The 18,537-nt window shown below is 36.1% G+C and overlaps 1 protein-coding gene across 1 annotated transcript in view; it reads right to left on the bottom strand.

Annotated features, from left to right (window-relative positions):
• Positions 1-18,537, bottom strand: part of LOC101164585 (muscarinic acetylcholine receptor M3) — a 97,376-nt gene that overhangs the window by 51,434 nt on the left and 27,405 nt on the right. Inside the window, exon 2 of the mRNA XM_011484363.3 lies at positions 16,937-17,051. The gene's annotated coding sequence lies outside the window, so the exon portion shown is untranslated. The remainder of the gene's footprint in view (positions 1-16,936; positions 17,052-18,537) is intronic.

Raw genomic sequence — 18,537 nt, 5'->3', positions numbered from 1 at the left:
TTTAACACAACACTGACTTCAGCAAATAACCAGGCACTCCTTACTCACACGTTAAACGGTGGGTGGACTCTCCGAGTTCTGTTAAGGCTTATATTAGTAAAACCCAGCTGGTTATTATTTCAGAAATGAAGTTTAAAAATTACATAATACTAATTACAGAGAGGTTCTTACCTCTCTGAAATTTAAGGTAAGTAACCACTCAATAGCAAAAGCCAAACTAAAAGGTTTAATGAGGCAAAACTGTATGGTATTTTTGGCTAAAACAAATCAGCGAGGAAATTACACTGGGCATCTTTGCGCTCAGCTAATCCCTATGGCATGCTGTTATTTTAGATGCTAGACAGAAGCAATGAGGGACTATTAAAGTAACATTTACTGAATCTGACAAATGGTTTGATGAGAGCAGAACAGCAGAGGAAGAGCACAAAAAGCAGTACAATTCAGTACTGGTCATAAAACTGATTAATATAAGAAAAGCACGTAAACAACAATCCTTACATAGAGTGATGAGATAATACCAATTAATACAAATTACAAACTAACAAACTATTTAGATCTCAAGCTAAGGAATGAAACAGTTTAAAACAGACTGAATGCGGTGTAGTGAGGAGGAACAGACACGTTTTTTTTTCCTGCTTTTTCCCCCATCCTGGTCAGACATTATCACCCTCAAGTTTGCAGCGTTTGGAATTGTGTGATTATTGTAACAATTTTCATCCACTACTGTTTTTGGTCCACATCTTGTGCGTGTAAAAGCTAACCATGCCAGAAATTTCAAACATCCTCAGCCTTTTTGGACTGCGTCTGGGGGACTTTTATAATGTAAAAACTAGCCAACATAAAATCACAAACTATAATGTATACTCAGATATTGCCCCCATTTGCATTTGTTTTTTTTCTTCTCTACTTGCTACAACCCATGTTAATTTTGTCACTGTTAAGTGTATTGACTGTATTTTTTCATCTTAAGGCAAAAAAAATAAATAAACAACTTATTTGTAAAAATCCGCCAAAAGATCCCTCACAGAAAAGTATAAACATTATTAATGCAATAGCTTTTCAAGTGGGATAATTTCCCTGTAACTCAATTATTTTAATTGATGATGACCAATAATAAATCTAATAGGGAAAAAATAGGAAAAAATAAGGATCTTGCAATTTTGCTTAGCATCTTTGTAGCTTTTGAAAAAAAAATTAAAAATAAGAACTTTGTACCATGTTAATATGTTTGCATTGAAGTATCTTAAAAGAGTGGCTCTGGCAGCCCCGTGACCCCGAAAGGGATAAAGCAGGTTTAGAAAATGAATAAAGGCATCAACAAGAATCAAAATGCAATGGAAATAATAAAGTTAGGATTAAACAGGGATTTTGGCATTAATACCAAAACTACTTTCAACGTTTACATTTAGAAGATGCCTTGAATACCAGTAGCTAATGAGATTGTCACAGTCACAGACACTCAAACATGGATGAGTGCAATAATAAGTCTTACTACAGAAAGAAGCCCATAAAAAATAGAACACAAACGTCCTTAAAATAGGTGGCTGGATTCCTGTAAACTGAATAGCTGGTAATAGACAGGAACTATGATGATGCTCATTAGATTAGAGCTCAACACTGTTGTTTATTCTCAGTATTCCAGTCATACTTGGAGCTGTGTTACAACAATTTACAGAAACTCCACTTATTTAGTTTCCATGTGGACAAAGATATCTAGTAAGCCCTTATCTACACAAAAACTGAGGGTACCTTCATGTATCGGATGAGTCTTAAGTCACTTTGCTCCAAATGTGATTTGCATGTCAAATTTGCCTCTCTTTTGACACGCTTCAAATTTGCCTCTGGATGCTTGTCTAAAAATGTGTTCATAAACTTGACGCTTCAGACGCGTGTGGGAGGAGCTCCAGCCTGAAGGTTTTAGCCTGATCTCTACATGGAGCAGTGTCTGTGTTTATCTCATTTAGATAATAATAATAATAATAATAATAATAATAATAATAATAATAATGATAATAATAATAATAATAATAATAATACATTTTACCACAATTTCAAAACCAAACAAAGGTGAACCTGTCACAAGAATGATTTATTAAAGTTAATGAAATAAATCATTTTTTAAAACAATTTTAATAGTTGAAAACAATAAGCTCTTTAAAAAAGTGAAATAGAAAATGTGAAATGAAAACGGTGGATAAACTCTGGTGTGTGCAGCAGACAAGGATAACTGCTCTCAATCCAGTCAGAAAAGTTTACAAGTTGGTGACTTTGCTATTACAAATAGATATTATAAAGGAAATACTTTGTATTCGATGTAGGTCATGTACACTTTACAGTACCTGGTCCAGGACTATCGTCTGGTTTGTCAGGGAAGAATGTAAGGGGTGTAAGGGATGCTAAAAAAACAAACAAAAAAAATTTGTGTCTGTTTTCTAGGACATAGTTTCGGCAGGAGTTCATCAGATATTCACCAAGTAGTGAGCGGGACTGATGGCGCAGAGTAACCCTGCCTCATTTCCCATCATCCCTTTGTTTACACTTTCTCCTGCTAGCTTACAGTCCCTCACAACCCCAACCTAACATTACCAGTGCAACAAAAAAAAGCGAGCAATATTATAGCTATCCAGCTAATCAGTTTAGTATCAGATATCAGCTCAGAAAAATAAAAGACATAAATTGATTCATTTGTCTCCAAGTGGACATATCAGAATGCAGCAGAGCAGGGAGCTTGCAGGTGGGTGGATCAATCTGAGTCTCGATAGTATCAATACCAAGGTGAAGTATTGACACTAGCTTGATGATATTAATACCTTCAATACTTTTGTTGCAGTTGTTCTTAAATAAGTACAGTGATGATGTTGAATTTACTTACAGAGTTCTTGTGATAATGGAGTTATGGAGTCTTTCCGTTTGCAGTGTTGCCAGATAAATAAATGCATAATTTGAGCAAAAACCTGCCAAATTCTAGCAGAAAAATACCCAATCTGGCATCCCTGTCTGTCTGTGTAAACAGCACCCCCCCCCCCCCCCTGCTGCTGCTCACACCTTGCCCCTCCTTTTCCAGCTTCATCGGAGTACACCATGAAAATACGCCATGAAAGAGCCACATATTTGCACGCAATGGCAGGATGCTAACCCTGTGATTACTTGGAATCGGATCAATACCCAAATTCCTAGTATCGCCCACCCCAACTTGTGGCACAGTGTGACATTTACACTTTTACTTAATTAAAAAAAAAGCTGAACACTTTCTCTATAAATGACAATTAACCCCCAAATATGAGAAGATATTTTTTACTGAGGAGAAAATCTAGAAGATAAAAGACTGTCAGGGGATAAAAGCCTAACTGGGGAATAGATAATTGGCAGCATTAACTTCACGAGATCCAAGCCGATGCAAAAAGGAGGGGAGTAATGTGATCCATCCAACGAATGCTTTCTGGGTTTGATTCAAATAGCCACATTGAAGTTTTAAGCGCACTCAGACAAGATGGATGACAACTTAAACATGCAAGTTCATTTCTGTTCGCCACAAAGTGGAATAATTCCCCACCATAGATGTCGATGGCATGACATGGTGGGTAGTAGACTAAAAAAGCTTAATTAATCACACAGTCTTAGACATGCTGCACATCTGAGAGCAGACTGTGTATTTAGCAGACAGAAACAAAGGCTACGTTCACACTGCAGGGCTTAATGCTCAATTCCGATTTTTGGAAAAAATCCGATTTTTTCGCAAGGCCGTTCCGCTTCCAATTAAATGTGAATTTTTGTGATCTCCTATGTGACCGGGAAAAGACCCAGAATTGACCCCCATGCGCAAAAGAGTACTCAACTTGAGTTTGGCCTGTAGAGCTGTCACCCCAAATATGAATCAAATCGGTGAGCTCGCTTCCCTTCCACTGACTGGTCTCAGCAGCATCATCCGCCATGGTTGATGTTTATGTTCTCGTTCCCGCCTACTTCAATGCAGAATTACGACTTTTGTAGTGTCTCGATGACGTACGGGTCAGATTCATGTGGCCTGGCCGGTCAGACTGCAGTCGCATTTCAAAAGATCGGATATGTATCGGATTCAGGACCACATACCCAAGTGGCCTGGGTCACATTTACAAAATATCGGATCGGTGTCGTTAAGACTGTCATGAAAGGATCAGATACAGGTCGCATAGGGGCATAGGGGGTGGGAACGTAGCCAAAGACCGCAGAGCCTAATTATTTTGCTTGCATTAACTACATAATAACTAATGACAAATCTGTTGAAATATGAAACTTATAGTCTGGAGATGAGATAAACACTGAGGGTGATTTTGTTAATGAGACCACATTTACTCTTGGCTGCTTTAAAGTGAATTACACCCAAATGGAATGACACTGCCGAAAATCAGACAAAGGGGATAGGTCTGGAGGATAAGTGTGATGCCAGCTGCATCTGCTTCAGGTGCAGAAGTTTGTGCGGTATTATTTGATTGTTAAGTTGTGAGCCAGGTTTGTTAGTAAGTTGTTTTGTTTTTTTCTTCATTAGGTTCTACTGTGTGCCTCCAGATGCTGTTGCCATTTGCTCCCCTGCCAATCAAACGCTACAGCAGAAGGGCAGCTTCTGAGACGCTTTACCTTTATCCTGGAATGTAATTTCATAACAGCCCTGGGCCTTAGGGTGCCTGTGTGCATTTGTGCAAAAATAAAAATGTCAGTTTTGTAGCATCTGCCACTCAAAATGAATGCCTAATGGCTGAATTTAGGGGAAGAAGGAGGAAGTTGTATAAATTGCCCTGATTGGATGAACATTTTCAGACACATTGACCTATGAAAGACCGTTTACAATGAAGTCTACAAACAAACATCTTCTTGAAGGAAATTGCAGGAAATTTAGGGCCCCGAAAATATAGGAAAATAAATCACGAACCATGGCACCAGGAGTAACGGGTTGTTGCACCTACAGAGAAACTCTCAATAACAGCAGGTACACTGAGCAGGAAACACCTCCAGGTTACCAAACAGGTCAGTAAAATTGGTTTGAAAGCATGGCGGATTTAAGGGACCAACATTATTGACCTATTCAGACTCACAACATGATAGTTTTCAGGTGAAAATAGACAAATGCTGTTCCAGAACAAGTATTACAATAAAAAAGTAACTTTCACTTGTTTAAAGGAGTCAGTTTAAAATGCCAGCTGATGTTTGCTTAAAAATATTAAATATGAAAATATTATATGTATGACAGCATTGAAGCTGTAAATAGGGTTAGAAAGTATGTGATTATTAAATGCAGGATCTATTTATTACTCAGGTGGCAGATGATGATTCGCTTGGGACTTTTTGCAAAAAGTAAAAAGAAAAGTAACAACAGTTTATGATAAAAACAACTGTTTTTAAACTTAATAAATCATAACAGTAGCTGAAATACTGCAGAAAAAAATATTATCAAAAAAAGTAAACATTTAAACAGATTAGTTAAAACCATTGCAATTAAATAAACATTCAGAGCATTTCATTCACTTGAAGAAGAAAATATGAAACATTCAACACATCTTTTTTTTTCCCTAAACATAGCTGTGGAGCTTTTATGGATCCACTGAGTTCATATTTTTTTCTACCAGTTTTTCTTTTTTATTTATGTTTTGTAGCTAAATTGAGATGTTCCATAGAGATTCATTGATGTGGGGAAAAGTAATGATGTAAACCTTTCTGACTCAGCAGAAATAAGATTGTTTGAGGACTAAAGTAATAGCATCATTGTCATGAGACTATCTGCATTAATGGACCACATTTGTATGCCGACAGTAATTGACATAACGTCAGAATTTCTCTTTTACAATGCTCAGAAATGTTAAAAGTAGAGGTATTTTAGTTTTACTTAGCAACTTTAACAGCAATTACTTTCATTTTTAATTAAATCAAACACATTATGGTCTTGAGGGCAAACAAAAAAGATTTGACTTAAGTCAAATGCCAGATCATCTTATTTCTATCACTTCAGGGTTCCTGTCAGGTTTGGGTAATAGGCAACAAAATGTATTTTTTTCTTAAGTGATGGTACACGGAAGAGACAAGAACATCATCATCTTGAGCATGGGCTGTGGTTCAGGTTTAAAATGTGGCAAAAATGCAGTCCATCTGTTACCAACTGAAGCAAAACCTCTGATAGCTTACAAGAAGCAACATTTCGTAGATTTCAGTTGAGTACTGTCTCTCATTAACTGTGAACTGCGCAGCAGTAGGTTATAAACCAAGCAATATTTTAGGTGCATACACCATGTAATATTAAAATGTGGGCCTGGCTGAGAAAGACAAAACCAAATTAGTTACATGCACAGCTAAATGGTTCACACACACATATATATATATTTATATATGTGTAAATAAAAGAGCAAGATGAAAGAAATACGTCAAATTAAAGGCCCCAATTAAAACATGTTTTTCCAAATGGACATTAACAGATAAACAAAGCATTACACATTCATCATTACAGGGGTCAAACGAACACCTGCAGTGATAATGACTTTAAAAAAATACTTGCACGCTGTTAAATTAAGGTCTACAGGTTAGCTACCTCTTGCCTACAGGGTTAATTGAAGAAACACCCAGCGAACATGATGGCTGCTATGAAACTGGTGTTGTTTCAACTTGTCACATCAATTATCCAGCTTTTGAAACAGTCTCAGCGAAGCTCACATCATTGTGATACATAGTGCACTCAGAGCTGCCAGCAACCTTTTCCCCTCCTTTTGCTTATCACACATTATATTACAGCTGCAGACATGAAAACGTTATAAGAAGGACCTTTACCCGTAACCATCTGTCTGAAGGAGCTATTCTTGCCCCAGTTATATTTCAGATCGGAGTCATCATTAGACAAAACAATCATTTATAGGAACAGACAGTGGAGCGAGAAGACGGCCTCAATTCACGTCATGGAGAATTTCATCCATCCACATTGCATTGCTGATTCTGGCACAGATTAGCATAGCCTGTAAAGAATTGATGATATCACTAAAACAGGCTATACTAATTAAAGCCAGAATCATCAATTCAGGTCTTCGGACACCTTGACTCCTAAAATGAAAGAGGTGAAGCTAAAGCTGGGAAAATTTCACATGTTAGCATGAGAGTTAAAGAAAATGAGTGAAACATAGCATTATGTTTCAGACAGTTGCTTTATCCAGAATCAAATGTAAAAAAAAAAAAAAAAACATTTCCTTTATCATTTTTTTAATGAATTGATGCAGCATGTTTTTAAATCCTTGTTTGTATATAGAGAACATTCATTACACCTCAGGGAAGTAAAGAAGTAGAAAAAGGGGCCCAAAAACAGACACTTCCTTGTTTTATAACTGGGGCCATGTGCACTGAATTTTATTGTAAATGGTAACTTGTACAAAATGCCCTGGTGAGAAAAACAAAAAACAAAAACAAAACAAAAAACCTAGGGACCATGTGAAGGAAAAACTCAGTAAAAATAGGAATTTACTGGTTAAACAGGAACAACAACATCAAAGTCAAGCAAGTGTATAACTGTTTATATTTTTGGAAAGAATAATGAAGAATAATCTATGCACAAGTAGTCAAAGAGCTGTCCTTGATCTCCTCATTAGAACCAGGATGAGCCTTGTGTAAATAATGCAATGATCCAATCATTGTGAAGAGTTACATCACTTTTGTGAGAAGAGTGAATTTAAGCACTTTGCTTGGTGCTATCACTTCACCACATTGTTAAGATTTTCAGAAAATAATATGTAAATGTGCAAGATAAAAGGCCAAAAGTGGATTATTAGCTAAGCCGAGTTTAAATTGTTTTCTTGTGTCAACAAAAAAGCTGGATGTTTAAGTAATTGTTTGCAATCTATATAAAAAGTCAAAAGACTTTTTAGCAATTTTGAATGCCTTTTTAAAGCTCATAATCATTCTTAATTACAGACCTGATTTATAAAAACCCTGATAAACTGAATGCCCCTCATTGCAAAGTCAATAACAGGTTCCAAGGTACAGAAATGTCCTGTTTTGGACCACTGGGGACCTAAAAAACACAAATGTTCCATCCTGCTGCATACCTTACAATAGTTAGATGATAGTATCACCTAAGTCTTAAACTTACATACCAAAGTAATGATATTTCCAGTGTTTGGCTTGACTTACTGAAAGATCTGAGGATAAAACCCAAGAATAGTTTTCATAAAAGACTCAAATCTCAGCCCTGTATCTCCCGTTAGCGGCTTGGCAAAAGTAGAACCTACAATCTTTTATTTTTTTTATCATAATAAGGTATATCTGAGATTCAATGCAATTACAGCTTGCAGGTTCTTCACATCATTGTGACCCATTCCTTGATTTCTATCACAGACTTTCTGAGGGGAATCAAATTCCTTGGAGGTTGTAAAAACCTAATAACTAAAATGCCAAGACAGAATTTCAAAGGGTTTAAAGAAAAGGAAAATTGAGTTATTACTTAATATCTAAAAACATTTGTATATGTCGTATCCTTCTGATCATTCTTTTACTTTGAAAGTCCTCTAAGGTATTTTGCCACTGAATTTGTGAAAAGCACTGGATTATATAGCAAGGAAAGTGTAATGCAGGCTCTACTCTTCATTTGAGCGTGTGTGGTTTAACAGTTAAAAGCTGCTGTAGACACTGCAGATAAAAACTGCTTGAGTATACCGCTGTTATTACCTAAAGGGCACAGGAATGTATAGTGGCATTTCTTTGAAAAAAACGACAAGAATCCACACACAGAACAATTTTGAGCTTTGCATAGATGGAGTAAATCTTGTGCTTAGATGAAATGCCATTATAACATTGAGGCTACGTTCAAGGTTTCCTGTCTTCAATAAGTGTTTGTACATTGGGGCATGTCATTCATAAATCCAAAATGTGGAGATCTAGAGATTATTAACCTTTTTTCTTTGTACAAAACAGACTTTAATATTTGATAAAAGGTGCCTTTAGGTGGTCCACTGCAGGATGGTGCACATTTATTTTCAACCATGCAAAACAAAAACATGTCCAATCATGAATCATTTTACAACCATTACTGACTGAACCTATCTAGAATCTATCTGAATCAACAACTTTATTCCAACTATTATAGTCCTAATTTTACCACTTATTTTTACTGCACTAATGTTTGTGTATGTGTGTGTTTTCTGCAGCTACATCCTGCTCTGTACAGCTTTTATTGCTTTGCAAATTTATTGCAGTTTTGAAATCAGTCCATTGTTTCTACAATGAAGTTACAATGAACTTCTTAATATAAATATAACCTGTAGCAATGTTTTATGTATTGTAAGGCAGCATTGGCTTTTAGTTAGGATTTTTAGAAGTATAATCTAAACTCTAATACTGCTTTCTTTTCCAAAGCTTGCACCAGGTTTACATGCCTAGCTTGCAGTGTACTGCACAATAGGAAGTTGATCATGCTCAACTCTATGACAGAAAGATGAAAAGGTCCTGTGGCTGTCAAACAAGCCAATTTAATCAATTAATACTGGCCCTGCTTCAGATATATATATATATATATATATATATATATATATATATATATATATATATATATATATATATATATATATAGCATTTATATACAGATATAGCAGACTAAGGTGACAGTGGTGCCTGTAGTAATTGGAGCACTCGGGGCAGTAACCCCAAGCTGGAGGAGTGGCTACAACAGATACCTGGAAAAACCTCAGACCTCTCAGCGCAGTGCTAGAAACAGCCAAGATACTACGCAGGACCTTCAAGCTCCATATATCGTTTTTTTTTTTTTTTTTCTATTTCTACCTGGTTTTAGCCGACCATAATAATCACATCCAATCCAAATGTGTCTACCTGAAAAATGACACCTTCTGTTGTCTGGACTAATGCATACCTCATAAACGAATCCTGGTTTGGGAAGCTCCTCTACTGTGAGGATGTTCTGTTTTCAGGTTTCTGGTTTCCCTCAGTCACACTTCCACTAAGTTTTAGTTTCTCTACAGCTGTTTCTGTTTCAGTTAATTACTAATCACTCGACTGAAGCTCATACTTTTCAGTTTCTCAGTGTCTACTCCACCATTTACTACTTTTACACCAGAGATGACGCCACAGATACTTCAATAACAATCACTATTTGACATATTGTAAATCTTTGACCATCTGATTCTGAAGCAGAGAAAAGAGGTACAAAGCTATATTTCACACACCCACAAAGCCGCTTTTCTCCGCGACAGAGTCCATTGATTTACGTTGCTTGCATAAACACTTTCCTTTTATAAAGTGTTGCATTTCAGCGCAAAGGCTGCTTTTCTGCACTTCAGAATCCGCTAAAATTGCGTTACTTGCAAAGACAGTTGAAGAGTTAAAGTAGTCGACAGAATGTAAACACTGGAGCTAAAGCTTCCGTGTTAAACGGTTCACCATCAAGTATTTTTTTTTTTTTTTTTTTTTTACAGTTTAGCTTTATTATGTTTTAACTAAGCTGTTTATGTCTCATCTATGATCAGCTAATAATATTTTAGTTTCTGCCAAGCCACATCTCTTCCATTAGGGTCCTCTTACTCACCGCCATTTTTTCACTCTCCAGCCAAGTCATTCCTCCTTCAGCCTTCCCCCTGTCCATCCTCTGGCACCACTGGCACCAAACTGTTTTCTTGACTACACAGAGTTCTTCTTGACAACCATAAAGTATCGCTACACCCCGGCCAAAATGTCTATTTACTAACTCACTATAAACACAGAGTTTCATTCAAGTCGTCACACATGTAATTTTGTAATTTTATAGCCTCCCAAAATAGTCTGAACTGCAAATCCTTGATGGCTGTGCAGTTTTGTTTCATTTTCATGTGTAGTTGTTCATTACACTTACATCTCCATGACAGCTTTCATGATCGAAAAATTATAGACCAGCGATATAATTCTGATCAACTATGCAGTGTTGGAACAGAAACTGTGTATAGCATGGAAATGCAATGACAGCCCACACAATACCTTTATTCAATGTTTAACACATAGAGCACCAAGAATAGACACATTTGCTCTCAACAACTTGCCCAGCCTTGTTCCAGTCGATTTCCTTCGTGTTAAGATCACACTTTGAGTGTGACTGAGCCATTTACATCTAGTAAAACTCAATTGTTCTATAATTTACTGTGTTTTTGTGACCTTAACAAGTCTTAGTTAACATTTTACTTTACTGTCAGTCAGCACTCTTAAAATCGTGTACAAAGATACAGCATGATATGAACTGACGCAGTTTCTGACAGCAGTGTACTATAGATCTCTGTAGTTTTCACAGTATTCTGCTCACCACAAATAATTGATGATGTTTGAATATTATACAACTTTTTCAACTTATAACTAAGGCAGCAGCAGTCTATAAGGGGTCAGTGCAGGGTAGGTATCCATTAAAATTCTTGTCTAAACCAGGTGATTGTTTTTTACTGATTTCAGTTTTTTTTTAGACCTATTAAAAATTTGAACACGAGCAGAGATAACTTGCTTATTATGTTTTCAGCAGTGCTTACAAAACACATTTTCTGGTTGGCTAAAAACTTCACAAACTGAATCTACAAATAAAATGATTTATTTTTTTTCCCACTGGAGAAAACAGAAAGATACTGGAATCTGAAAATCTGGATCTGGAAAATGTATGCAGCAGATACAACTGTGTGTTCTGGCAACTAAATTCATTAAGAGCTAAAGTACGGTGGCCCTTAAGTGCAAATCACACCAACAAATCACTTAACGCAAAACCATATTAAAGATCCCAACAGCGATTTTAAATGTGAAATGAATACGAAAAAACAAAACAATTAAAAATTCTGAAATCAAGCCAAATAGCTTTCGATTGAAACAAAGGACAAACGTCAGCGATGTCTCATAGTTCCTACTTTTGTGCAAAGAAAAAAAAAACATCTCAGAAAGCAAAATTAATTTCCAGAAATCACAATGAAATGTTAAAAAAGGAAACAAAAGAAGAAACCGGAAAATGTTCCATGGGACATCGCAGATTGAAAGACGGCGTTTAAAATTATGGATAATTTCAACCGAAAGCTATTTAGCCTGAAACAATACTGGACTAAGCATGAATATAGTGTTATTACTATGCAGACATTGAAGAAACAATTTAAAAAAAAACTCATCATCCAATCAATAATTTCAAATAGTACCTACCTTTTCTGGTTTCTTTTTGTGTTTCATTTTGAAATATTTCATCTTGATATCTAGCTAACGTGTTTTCTGAAAGGTTTAATTTTTATATATATTTTTTTTTGTAATAAAGTTCTGGTCTCTGAAATACCTCCGGACCACCTTACCAAAGAGCTGAACACTTCCTTTCAATTCTTTGGTATAAACTTTGGCTAGTAACTATTGAGGAAAGCTGTTCGTGACCAACAAGTCAGTTAATGTGAAATAAAAAAAATTAAAAAAGGTTTTGAAAATCATTTTTAACACAGAATCTTTTAGGACAAAAAGTGTCAAAGAGACCCATTTAGAACTGTCATGCTTTGACTTTCCAAAGCAAAAACAATTATGGGTATTACTTTATTTATTTTTTTATTATCTTACAATTAAGTCAACTGAGTCTGCAGCTCCAAGGGCAGAAAAGCAGAACCTAAAGCACCAAGGTTGTGATGAAATGCTGCATGTGACTCAAAGGGATAATTGCTTTGGCATAATAGGACAGGTTTGAGAATTGAAGTTTAGCACTGGCCGTATGGCAATCTTCCTGCAGCAGGAAAATCCATCACTAAGAAGACAGATCACTGAGGAGCAAACACATTGACATACAGAGGCAGAGATTTCAGCCACAGCAGCCTTTGAACAAAGCAGTCAGCAGATGAGTTTGTTAAGTACATGGATGGGACTTGGCAGCATGGCTGGAGACCAAATTAGGCTCATTACATGCAACGTCTGTGCCATTATCCCCTAAACCTTAGAGCTCCAGTTAGAGTGGGAATAGGCAGCAAGAGAATTTCTTTCAAAATATAAAACTTCACAGCTGTTGGGGGGGGGGAGCAAACAGTTTTTGTATTCAAGCACCACTCGAAAGTCACAAGGTAATGTCTCTGGGTGTATATTTTAGATGCAATGACACTGCTTTCATTCTTGGCATGACGATGCCTATAAGACCTGACACCAGGATAAAAAGTCATCAGACACAATGTCACGGCTGCAGTTCTTCACAACCCCAGCTCTGGTCCTTTTCCTTTCTGTAATACCCATGACATCTTCAATCTGTCCAGATGCTTCACATTGTACCCACAGGGTTGCTCTAGCTCAGCAGCGACTCTGTGAGGTTATGGATTTCCCAACTAAAGCAGCTAATAAGAATGGCCTCAAAAGTTCTTGAAGATCTGAATTACATAGATATTGAATATGTTTCATTTTCTTATGTGAAATCATGTTTAAATACTTAACTTCTCTTTGATATCAAAAGGAAAAAAAAAGGACCAGCAGGGTAGCAGGTAAGTAAATGTGTTCTCCTTTACATACTCTACATTCTCTACATTTATAGGTTAGTAGATATCTGTCAATAAGAGCATGATCTTTAATAGAAGTTTTAATGTGCAGTATTGTATCAAAAACGATATGATGAACAAATGTTTTGTCTCAGAAGTTAAGGTGAGCTCTCATTTCTTATTTAACGTGGCAGGAGCCTTGTCTGCTTCTACAGTCTGACTATCTCAGATCAAGAACAATCTGTCTCTCCCAACCAACCGAACAATAAAAATTAAGAAAAAAAATGAATTAGTGTGTGCAGACTGAAACAAGATGCGTACTGCATATCAGGATGCAACAGGTCTAACAGATCTTTAGCTGGATGTTTTGTTTAGGTTCAGGATCAAAACCTTTTCAGTCACACTGGCAACAAAAAGCAGAACATTCTTATGGAATGTAGAGGAAATGTACATTTACTTAGTCAATGTTCAAGCAAAATGTTAATTTTCATGTAAAGATATTCAGTAAATCTGCAGTGATGCATGACAACATCAACATAGAAATATGAAGGTTCAAAGGAAATTGAGTATTGATGACAAGGCATAAAGGGTATGATTAGTAAATGTTCAGAAGAAACTTTCTTCAGAGTTTAGATCTAGGATGCTAAATAATTTGTTATGATGACTAAAACAAATATGGTATTAGTGTCTAATTAAACAATTTGTCATTCAAATCCAAATTTGCATATTTATTAAAAATATGTCCATTACGTAATTCTATTTCAAGAGTAATTCATTTTATTTAATTAATGCTAAGAATTAGCTTTACAGGACTGAGGTTGAATGTTTTTATATGGCTGAAATATTATAATATAAAGCCTAACTTCCTAATGAAGTCCCCCTGGACTGGTGCCTTCACAGTTTTTTTTTTTACCTTTTGTTCCCACAAAGCTTTCATCAACTCAACTTTTTTATTCAGCAAAAATGGATGAGATGATGACAGAGACTAAAAGATGTCTGTGGCTTCAAAAATAAGTAAAAAGGAAAAGATTCTCTTTGCAGTTACAACAAATTAGCACATTCTGAAGCACTGTAATCTCTATAGAGTTGAGTAAGTAATACATTGTTTATTTACCAAGTATTCCTTATGGATTCCACCCAAGACTGTAAAGTGTGACCCAAGTCGCTGGTAAAGTTGATTTTTTGTGGAGTTTTTCAAATCAGATACGCTTAATTGCGATACGTCGTCATGTGAGAATCACAACATGTCTTTGGCTAAAAACTTTAAACTATGTTCCAAAATAATTACTTTTTTTTCTTTTTTTAAACAATATTGATATTGTGTCAAAGCTTTCAGATAAGTTCTAAGTTCCTGTAATGATCTCACCTTGAACAGTTTTCAAACAAATTAAATTTTGCAAAATCATATGCAATTGTAAAGCTAGTGCATGAAACTGTAGATATTGTCCAATTACTTGGAAAGAAAAGTTTGGAAAACTGATTAGACAAAATCAAGACAAGTTATGCAGGTAATCCTAATAAAATGTTCTCTTTTGAAATGCTAGGATTGGAATAATCTGATTACTGTTGTGGATAAGCTTGTACACGGACCGTGAATCCTCTAAACTCTTCACTATGTGGCAGCTTCACAAAGTTCCTCTGTCCCATTGTTTTAAAGATTAATGATCCCTGCCTCTGGCCGGTTTAATTTGAATGCATTTTCTGTGCATGTTTCACTTAAACAAAGTGTAATGATTACAACTTGAGGTTCTCCGCAGTCTCACTAATGTCTGATATCAATCATCATTTCAATGCAAGACCTAATAGATCCAACAGCCAGCCTTGGCCTGAGGCTGATGCATACTATATAATCAGCTTTAAGGTGATCTTTTATCATAAAGTGGGTTTTGTTGCTTTTCAACCACTAAAAGGCTTATTAAACTGCCATGAAGCTTAGAGGTCTAATTGTAGCACTCATATAGACTTAGTGTTTTACGATTGCTGCCGCATGTTACAGAACAGATTTTGATGTAAATGTTTATGCATAATGATTAGCACTTACATGAATGATATTGTTTTATGTTAGTTACTATGCACCCTCAGCTGTATTCATGTTTGTAATACCATGTTTATTAATAGCATATTGATTCTAAAAAAAAGTACCAAACTATTTAACCTGTGAGAACATATATCTTCAGGCAACACAACAGAAATGTTCACATTAATTTCCACTGCAGAGGACGTGACCCACATCCCTTTGTGTTACAGTTATGATTTGCCTTCAATAATATCCCTGATGTTCTCTTTTCAAATCAAGCCACTGACTAGAAGCAACTAGACATGATGCATTTCCCGAGCTCTCCGTTCCTCTGCTTCTAATAACATTACCCATTATCATAAAGAGCATCTACAGCATTACCATAAGTCTAAGCAGTGGTAGAAGGATCAGTGTTTTCATATTGTGATTATTGTTGCCAAGCTATTGTAATTAGTGTTATTGCTCCTGTTGCTAATGTGTGTTGTGTGCACATGCCTTTTCTCAGGTAATAACTTACAGATGGTTTTCAACTTCTGCAGGCTTGCTGCCCTAAATGGGCCACGAATGATCATCAAACAGCTGGAAAGCACATCAACATAAAGATAAAAACAGTCTTCAGTTTTAAAGGGACATTTTTAGTTTAGATCACTGCAAACGTTAACTCCCCATTTCTGCTGGTTTTCAGTCACTTCAAAAATATATTTCTCTCAGATGGCTGTTGTTTGTCTAAATACTTTATCTAAGTCTATTAAGCTCATAATTAAAGTCCTATTGTCTGTTCGGCGCATTGACAATTTAAAACTACCCATTATCATAACTCTAGAGATATAACTTCCTACTAAAGTGGCTACTCTGTTTTATGTCCCAGAACAGCAGAGCTATATTCATTGAAATAAAAACAAAACAGAAAACAAAACGTGATTTTGGTGCTTGAGTCCACATAACTGCATGGCTTAACTCTGACATGATGTAGTTGCTTTGTCCAGCATGTGCATTACCCGCAATTTGTAGGATTCTGTGACATCACAGGCCCTGATCAGATTATAAATATTCAACCTCTCTTTGTTTGTAGTATACCAAGCTACAGTTTTAAAGTGAATCAGTTCAACTTTAGCCAGAAAAACATGCATATGTAGCAAAGCGACGAACCTTGTATTGTGTAATTGTCATTAAAGCATTCAGTAATTATTTAAGGTTTCTTTCACACTGAGATCGTCCTGCAGATTTGATTGGAATAGAGAACAATAGAAAGTTTTACATCTTTATTTGCTTTCACACAAGCTTTGATCCTTAGAGAATAACATAAAGCATGGTAAAGAAAACTTGATCATACCCCTGATCTTATTTTTATTAGGCACACGCTTCATGTGACAAGACATTTTCCACATAAGGATTCCCACTGCTTCAAACATAGGGAAATGTGTTAAGGTTGTAGACAGAGGTAAAGATCATCTAAAGGATCCTCTTACTGTTAACTCACCAAACTCTGAGGGGAGTCAAAATGTCTGGAGGTCACCTTTCAGCAGTGTGCCTCTTGGTGTCCATGCTGTCTACTGGGGGTGCTCGATTATCCTCCTCCAGCCGGATCATGGCGTCTGAGTTGCAGACAGAGAGCAGGAGGGCAAAGAGAGAAGGAGACAAAAGGAGAGAATTGTCAAAAATATGTTTCCAAATTTGGAAGTGGAGCATCCAAAAGGGTAATTTTCAGTATTTGGAACTAAGGTGAAACTTCTGCAGGTTGGATGAGCTAAAACACATAAAAAATGCCATTTGAGCCTAAATAAAAGATATTTTTCAACATGAATTACATATTTTTCATAAAGAGAAAGCAAAAACCTTCGAACACCACCTTAAATGTTTTTTTTCATGTGTATTCCTGCCAGATTGCTCCTGTTGCTCACTATAATACACCTAGTCAGCATGAGCAAGGTCAAAACCTTTTTTCCCCCTCTATGCTTTATTTGTGCAATGTGTTTTAATCAAGGATCCGCACAAGTTATGTGGCTACCATTCCTTACTGCATAATATCTGTCAAAGGGAAGAATGGCATGTATTCATGTCTAGGGAAGTGTTCATGCCTTATATAGTCTGAGACTCAGAGAGATGCCTGATGTGCATAGCTGGATGTAGCCAGGGGCTAAGGAAGGAGACCTTTTGAGAGCTCATTAAAATGGTCTTCAATTCTTAAGAGACAAACATGAATGCACAACAAAAGAATGAGCTTTCTATTAAAAATGATCCAAAGAAATGGAGCGGTTCCCAGGCTGAAAATAGATTAATTAAAAACGGACGTCATGTCTGGCTCGGCTAAACAAAAACAAAAAAAAAACTGACAGCGTGAGCTGGTCAAGGTTGGGGCTTGATCTCAGTTTAAGGTAATTCACAGACCTACATTTAAAATTTAACGCTTGAACACTAGTCTCTATTTTTTTTGTTATCGGTACAAATTACAACTTAACAGGTCAAAAGATGAAACATCCCTTATTCCAAAAGGAAGCTCCATGACATTTACGAGCAAAGATGATTCTTTTCTACCTTTTTTTAGTAACACTGACATTTTTTGCTGTCTGCTGGGAGATTAATTAAGACAAAATGTGGAATTTAAATACAAAATAGCAGCTGTCTTTTAAAATTTTTTACAGGCATCCAAGTAGGATGCAGTATTTCATCCTAATATCACTGACCTCACTTGGTCTCTGCTAAGTTGCAGGCGAGTACTCAAAAAGGCCAGAAAAAGGACAAGACCATTTCCATTTTGAAGTTTTAATTTGAATTTTTGTAACACTTGATCCCAGTTAAATATGGTAATAATGAAATACAACTTTTCTACAATGAAATGAAATAATTACATAGATTGAACACGTACAAGGACTCATCACAAGAGTAACAGCTTGTATCAAAGTGCAGGCAAAAAGGGCTTCTTTAACGCAGAATTGTAGGATCTAGTTCCTCATCTAACAATAAGTTCTTCTGTGAGATAAATGTTAAGGTCTTGGCTTCAAAATGTGAGAGTACGGCTATTAAAAGAAAAACTTGGCATTGTGCAAGCAACTATGCATCTGTCTGACAGCATTTGGAAAA

The sequence above is a fragment of the Oryzias latipes genome, chromosome 15 (genome assembly GCF_002234675.1).
Source record: "Oryzias latipes chromosome 15, ASM223467v1".
In the NCBI taxonomy this organism is placed as follows: Eukaryota; Metazoa; Chordata; class Actinopteri; order Beloniformes; family Adrianichthyidae; genus Oryzias; species Oryzias latipes.
Note: the sequence above shows the minus strand (reverse complement) of the source record. Positions and strands in the feature narration are given on the sequence as shown.